Below are 7,263 nucleotides of genomic sequence, written 5' to 3' on the forward strand. Positions count from 1 at the left end.
GATATCCATTCGCACCCAAGAACATGATGAATGTGATGATTATGTGACGCTCATCATCATTCTCACTTATGAACGCGTGCCTGACAAACACTCCCGTTCTACATGCAAACAAGCTAGAATGAGTATCTCTTAGATATCTAATATAGAGGACCGAGTTCGAGTTATTAGTATCTTCGTGGTATAAGTTAGAACCCATGGATGGATATTCCTGAGATCCAGAAAGTCTAAACCTTGTCTGTGGTATTCCGAGTAGGATCTTGGAAGGGATGGTTGTGACGAACTTCAAACTCGCGAGTGCTGGGCGTAGTGACAGACGCAAAAGGAGGGTGAATCCTATTCCAGTATGATCGAGAACCTCAGATGATTAGTCGTGCCATGACAGAGCATTTGGACCTTTTTCACAAGAGGATGGGATGTAGCCATTGACAACGGTGATGCCCTTACAGAAAGCTTGCCATGGAAAGGAGTAAGACTGATTGGATGAAGATAGCGGGAAAGCAGAGATTCAGAGGAACGAAAGCATCTCTATACGCTTATCTGAAATTCTCACCAATGAATTACATAAGTGTTTCTATCTTTATTTTCTATTTATTTATTATTTATTTTCGAAAACTCCATAACTATTTGATATCCGCCTGACTGAGATTTACAAGGTGACCATAGCTTGCTTCATACCAACAATCTCCGTGGGATCGACCCTTACTCACGTAAGGTTTTATTACTTGGACAACCCAGTGCACTTGCTGGTTAGTTGTGCGAAGTTGTGAAGTTATGTTTGGACCATGGTATTGTGCACCAGTTTTGGCGCCATTGCCAGGGAGAGAACGAGCAACAAATTTTACAACCTAACCTGAGTAACAATTTCGCATACCAAGTTTTTGGCGCCGTTGTCGGGGATTGTTCGAGTTTGGACAACTGACGGTTCATCTTGTTGCTCAGATTAGGTAATTTTCTTTTTGTTTTATTTTCAAAAATTTTTCAAAAAAAAAATCTTTCAAAAATTATTCTAAAATTTTTTTAAGAATGAATTCTAGTGTTTCATGAAGCATGTTGAAGCCTGACTGGCTGTAAAGCCATGTCTAAATTCATTTAGACTGGGGCTTCCAACCCAACATTATCAAGAGCAAGCTAGTTGTTGCTAATCCACCTGCTGCTGTTCCTGATCCACCTGATTTACATGCTAAAGCTTGACTGGCTATTAAGCCATGTCTAACCCTCAGATTGGAGCTTTAGACTAAGAGTGCAAGATTCCTGGAATTCATATTAAAAATTTTGGAATCCTTATTTTTCTTTTTCACAAATAATTTTCGAAAAATCCAAAAAAAATTAGAAAATCATAAAAATAAAAAAAAAATATTTCATGTTTCTTGTTTGAGTCTTGAGTCAATTTTTAAGTTTGGTGTCAATTGCATACTCATCTTGCATTTTTCGAAAATTGCATTCATGCATTGCATTCATCGTGATCTTCAAGTTGTTCTTGGCCAGTCTTCTTGTTTGATCTTCATATTTTCTTGTTTTGTGTCTTTTCTTATTTTTCATATGCATTCTTGCATTCATAGTGTTTATACATGAAAAATTTCTAAGTTTGGTGTCTTGCATGTTTTCTTTGCCTCAAAAATTTTTCAAAAATATGTTCTTGATGTTCATCATGATCTTCAAAGTGTTCTTGGTGTTCATCTTGACATTCATAGCATTCTTGCATGCATTCATTGTTTTGATCCATAACTTTCATGCATTGCATCATTTTCATGTTTTTCTCTCTCATCATTAAAAATTCAAAAATCAAAAAAAATATCTTCTCCTTTTTCTTCTCATAAATTCGAAAATTTGAGTTGACTTTTTTAAAACTTTTTAAAATTTAATTGTTTCTTATGAGTCAAATCAAATTTTCAATTTAAAAATCTTATCTTTTTCAAAATCTTTTTCAAAAATCAAATCTTTTTCATTTATTTTATTTATTTTTGAAAATTATAAAAATATTTTTCTAAAATATTTTTTTATTTTATCTCATAATTTTCGAAAATATTATCAACAATTAATGTTTTGATTCAAAAATTTCAAGTTTGTTACTTGTTAAGAAAGATTCAAACTTTAAGTTCTAGATTCATATCTTGTGATTTCTTGTGAATCAAGTCATTTAATTGTGATTTTAAAAATCAAATCTTTTTCAAAACTAATTTCAATCATATTTTTTCAAAAATATCTTTTTTATCTTATCTTTTTCAAAATCATATCTTTTCAATCATATCTTTTTAAAACATATCCTTTTCAAAAATTTGATTTTAAAATATCTTTTCTAACTTCTTATCTTCTTATCTTTTCAAAAATTGATTTTCAAAATTTGTTTCAACTAACTAACTAACTCTTTGTTTGTTTCTTATCTTTTTCAAAACTACCTAACTAACTCTCTCTCTAATTTTCGAAATATCTCCTTCTTTTTTCAAAAATTCTTTTTAATTAACTAATTGTTTCAAAATTCAATTTTAATTTATTTCTTCTTTTAATTTTCGAAAATCACTAACCATTTTTCAAAAATAATTTTTGAAAATTCTCTTTCTCTCTCATCTCCTTCTATTTATTTATTCATCTACTAACACTTCATCTCACCCAAATTCGAACCCCCTCTTCCATCTGTGTTCGAATTTTCTCTTCTTCCCTTCTTTACATTACATTCTTTTCTTCTTCTACTCACACAGGGGAACCTCTATACCTGGGTAAAAAGGATCCCTATTATTATTATTTTTCTGTTCCCTCTTTTTTATATGAGCAGGAGCAAGGACAAGAACATTCTTGTTGAAACAGACCCTGAACCTGAAAGGACTCTGAAGAGGAAACTAAGAGAAGCTAAAATACAACAATCCAGAGATAACCTTACAGAATTTTTCGAACAAGAAGAGGATATGGCAGCCGAAAATAATAATAATGCAAGGAGGATGCTTGGTGACTTTACTGCACCTAATTCTAATTTACATGGAAGAAGCATCTCCATCCCCACCATTGGAGCAAACAATTTTGAGCTGAAACCTCAATTAGTTTCTCTGATGCAGCAGAACTGCAAGTTCCATGGACTTCCATCTGAAGATCTTTTTCAGTTCTTAACTGAATTTTTGCAGATCTGTGATACTGTTAATACTAATGGAGTAGATCCTGAAGTCTACAGGCTCATGCTTTTCCCTTTTGCTGTAACAGACAGAGCTAGAGTGTGGTTGGACTCTCAACCCAAAGATAGCCTGAACTCTTGGGATAAGCTGGTCAAGGCTTTCTTAGCCAAGTTCTTTCCTCCTCAAAAGCTGAGTAAGCTTAGAGTGAATGTTCAAACTTTCAGACAGAAAGAAGGTGAATCCCTCTATGAAGCTTGGGAGAGATACAAGGAACTGACCAAAAAGTGTCCTTCTGACATGCTTTCCGAATGGACCATCCTGGATATATTCTATGATGGTCTATCTGAATTAGCTAAGATGTCATTGGATACTTCTGCAGGTGGATCCATTCACCTAAAGAAAACGCCTGCAGAAGCTCAAGAACTCATTGACATGGTTGCTAATAACCAGTTCATGTACACTTCTGAGAGGAATCCTGTGAGTAATGGGACGCCTCAGAAGAAGGGAGTTCTTGAAATTGATACTCTGAATGCTATATTAGTTCAGAACAAAATATTGACTCAGCAAGTCAATATGATTTCTCAGAGTCTGAATGGAATACAAGCTACATCCAACAGTACTCAAGAGGCATCTGCTGAAGAAGAAGCTTATGATCCTGAGAATCCTGCAATTGCAGAGGTGAATTATATGGGTGAACCCTATAGAAACACCTATAATCCCTCATGGAGAAATCACCCAAATCTCTCATGGAAGGATCAACAAAAGCCTCAACAAGGCTTTAATAATGGTGGCAGAAATAGGTTTAACAATAGTAAACCTTTTCCATCATCCACTCAGCAACAGACAGAGAACTCTGAACAAAATACATCTAATTTAGCAAACTTAGTCTCTGATCTGTCCAAGGCCACTGTAAGTTTCATGAATGAAACAACGTCCTCAATTAGAAATTTAGAGGCATAAGTGGGCCAGCTGAGTAAAAGGATCACTAAAATCTCTCCTAGTACTCTCCCAAGCAATACAGATGAAAATCCAAAAGGAGAGTGCAAGGCCATTGAATTAACTATCATGGCCGAACCCACAAGAGAGGAGGAGGACGTGAATCCCAAAGAAGAAGACCTCCTGGGACGTCCAGTGATCAATAAGGAGTTCCCCTCTGAGGAACCAAAGGAATCTGAGACTCATCTAGAGACCATAGAGATTCCATTGAACCTCCTTATGCCATTCATGAGCTCTGATGAGTATTCTTCTTCTGAAGAGAATGAGGATGTTACTGAAGAGCAAGTTGCCAAGTTCCTTGGTGCAATCATGAAGTTGAATGCCAATTTATTTGGTGATGAGACTTGGAGAGATGAACCTCCCCTGTTTACCAATGAATTAAATGCATTGGATCAACTGAGATTGCCTCAGAAGAAACAGGATCCTGGAAAGTTCCTAATACCTTGTACCATAGGCACCATGACCTTTGAGAAGGCTCTATGTGACCTGGGGTCAGGAATAAACCTCATGCCACTCTCTGTAATGGAGAAACTGGGAATCTTTGAGGTGCAAGCTGCTAAAATCTCATTAGAGATGGCAGATAATTCCAGAAAATAGGCTTATGGACAAGTAGAGGACATATTAGTAAAGGTTGAAGGCCTTTACATCCCTGCTGATTTCATAATCCTAGATACTGGGAAGGATGAGGATGAAATCATCATCCTTGGAAAACCCTTCCTAGCCACAGCAAGAGCTGTGATTGATGTTAATAGAGGTGAACTAGTCCTTCAATTGAATGAGGACTCCCTTGAGTTTAAAACTCAAGGACATCCTTCTGTAAACATGGAAAAGAGGCACAGTAAGCTTCTCCCACTGCAGAGTCAACTAGAGCCCCCACAGCCAAACTCTAAGTTTGGTGTTGGGAGGCCACAACCAAACTCTAAGTTTGGTGTTGAACTCCCATATCCAAACTCTAAGTTTGGTGTTGGGGAGTCTCAACAATGCTCTGAACATCTGTGAGGCTCCATGAGAGCCCACTGTCAAGCTATTGACATTAAAGAAGTGCTTGTTGGGAGGCAACCCAATTTTTATTTAATGTTAATTTATTTCTATTGTTCTTTCATGTTTTATTAGGTTCATGATCATGTGGAGTCACAAAATAAATAGAAAAATCAAAAATAGAATCAAAAACAGCAGAAGAAAAATCACACCCTGGAGGAGGAGTTCACTGGCATTCAAACTACCAGTAAGGATCATCTGTCTGGCATTCAACGCTAGAACAGAGCATGGATCTGGCGTTGAACGCCAGAAACAAGCAGCATCCTGGCGTTCAGACGCCAGAAATGTGCTGCATCTGGGCGCTGAACGCCCAGAACAAGCACCAATTCGGCGTTTAAACGCCAGAATTACATGCAAAGGCATTTTACATGCCTAATTGGTGCAAGGATGCAATTCCTTGACACCTCAGGATCTGTGGACCCCACAAGATTATCTCAGCATCTGTGGACCCCACAGAATTCCCACCTACCTCCACTCATACTCTTCCCTCTTCTCAATGTTCATCCTCTCTTCCCAATAAACACCCTTCCCCAAAACCATTCCCCAATCACCTCAAGCTCTCTTCCCTATTACCTATTCGCCACTCACATCCACCCACTCTTCCCCGTAAACCTACTTCATACACCCCACCTACCTTCAAAATTCAAAATCACTTTCCCACCCAAACCACCCTAAATGGCCGAACCTAACCCCTCTCCCTTCACTATATAAACCCCTACATTCTTCTTCATCTATTCTTTCTTCTCTTGCTCGAGAGCGAGCAATATTCTAAGTTTGGTGTGGTAAAAGCATAAGCTTTTTATTTTTCCATTACCATTGATGGCACCCAAGACCGGAGAATCCTTTAGAAAAGGGAAAGGGAAGACAAAAGCTTCCACCTCTGAGTCATAGGAGATGGAAAGATTCATCTCCAAAGCTCATCAAGACCACTTCTATGATGTTGTGGCCAAGAAGAAGGTGATCCCCGAGGTCCCTTTCAAGCTCAAGAGAAATGAGTATCCGGAGATCCGACATGAAATCCAAAGAAGAGGTTGGGAAGTTCTAACAAACCCCATTCAACAAGTCGGCATCCTAATGGTTCAAGAGTTCTATGCCAATGCATGGATCACTAGGAACCATGATCAAAGTAAGAACCTGAATCCAAAGAATTATATTACAATGGTTCGGGGGAAATACTTAGATTTTAGTCCGAAAAATGTGAGGTTGGCGTTCAACTTGCCTATAATGCAAGGAGATGCACGCCCCTACACTAGAAGGGTCAATTTTGATCAAAGGTTGGACCAAGTCCTCATGGACATATGTATGGAAGGAGCTCAATGGAAGATTGACTCAAAAGGCAAACCGGTTCAACTTAGAAGACTGGACCTTAAGCCTGTGGCTAGAGGATGGTTGGAGTTCATCCAACGCTCCATCATCCCCACTAGCAACCGATCTGAAGTTACTGTGGATCGGGCCATCATGATTCATAGCATCATGATTGGTGAGGAAGTAGAAGTTCATGAAGTCATCTCCCTTGAACTCTACAAAATAGCCGAAAAGTCCTCCCCCTTGGCAAGGCTAGCTTTCCCTCATCTTATTTGCCATCTATGTTACTCAGCTGAAGCTTTCATAGAAGAAGACATTCCCATTGAGGAAGAGAAGCCCATCACTAAGAAAAGGATGGAGCAAACAAGAGAGCCCACTCATGGAGCTCAAGACACACGTGAGGAAGCTCACCATCAAGAAATCCCTGAGATACCTCAAGGGATGCACTTTCCTCCACAGAATTTTTGGGAGCAAATCAACACCTCCCTAGGAGAATTAAGTTCCACCATGGGACAATTAAGGGTGGAACATCAAGAGCACTCCATCATCCTTCATGACATTAGAGAAGATCAAAGAGCAATGAGGGAGGAGCAACAAAGACAAGGAAGAGACATAGAAGAGCTCAAGGACATCACTGGTTTCTCAAGGAGAAAATAACACCATCACTAAGGTGGATTCATTCCTTGTTCTTACATTCTCTGTTTTTCGTTTTCTTTATGTTAAGTGATTATCCATGTTTGTGTCTTATTACATGATCATTAGTATTTAGTAACTATGTATTAAAGTTATGAATGTCCTATGAATCCATCACCTCTCTTAAATG

The 7,263-nt window shown here is 38.1% G+C and overlaps 1 non-coding gene across 1 annotated transcript; it reads right to left on the reverse strand.

Moving 5' to 3' along the window:
- Positions 1-3,296: 3,296 nt before the first annotated feature.
- LOC148561945 (small nucleolar RNA R71) lies at positions 3,297-3,404 on the reverse strand. The gene has a single exon (XR_015886437.1). It is a non-coding gene; the product is annotated as a small nucleolar RNA R71 (small nucleolar RNA).
- Between the last annotated feature and the right edge of the window lie 3,859 nt (positions 3,405-7,263).

This window comes from Arachis ipaensis, chromosome B6 (genome assembly GCF_059453495.1).
Source record: "Arachis ipaensis isolate K30076 ecotype BB chromosome B6, ASM5945349v1, whole genome shotgun sequence".
In the NCBI taxonomy this organism is placed as follows: Eukaryota; Viridiplantae; Streptophyta; class Magnoliopsida; order Fabales; family Fabaceae; genus Arachis; species Arachis ipaensis.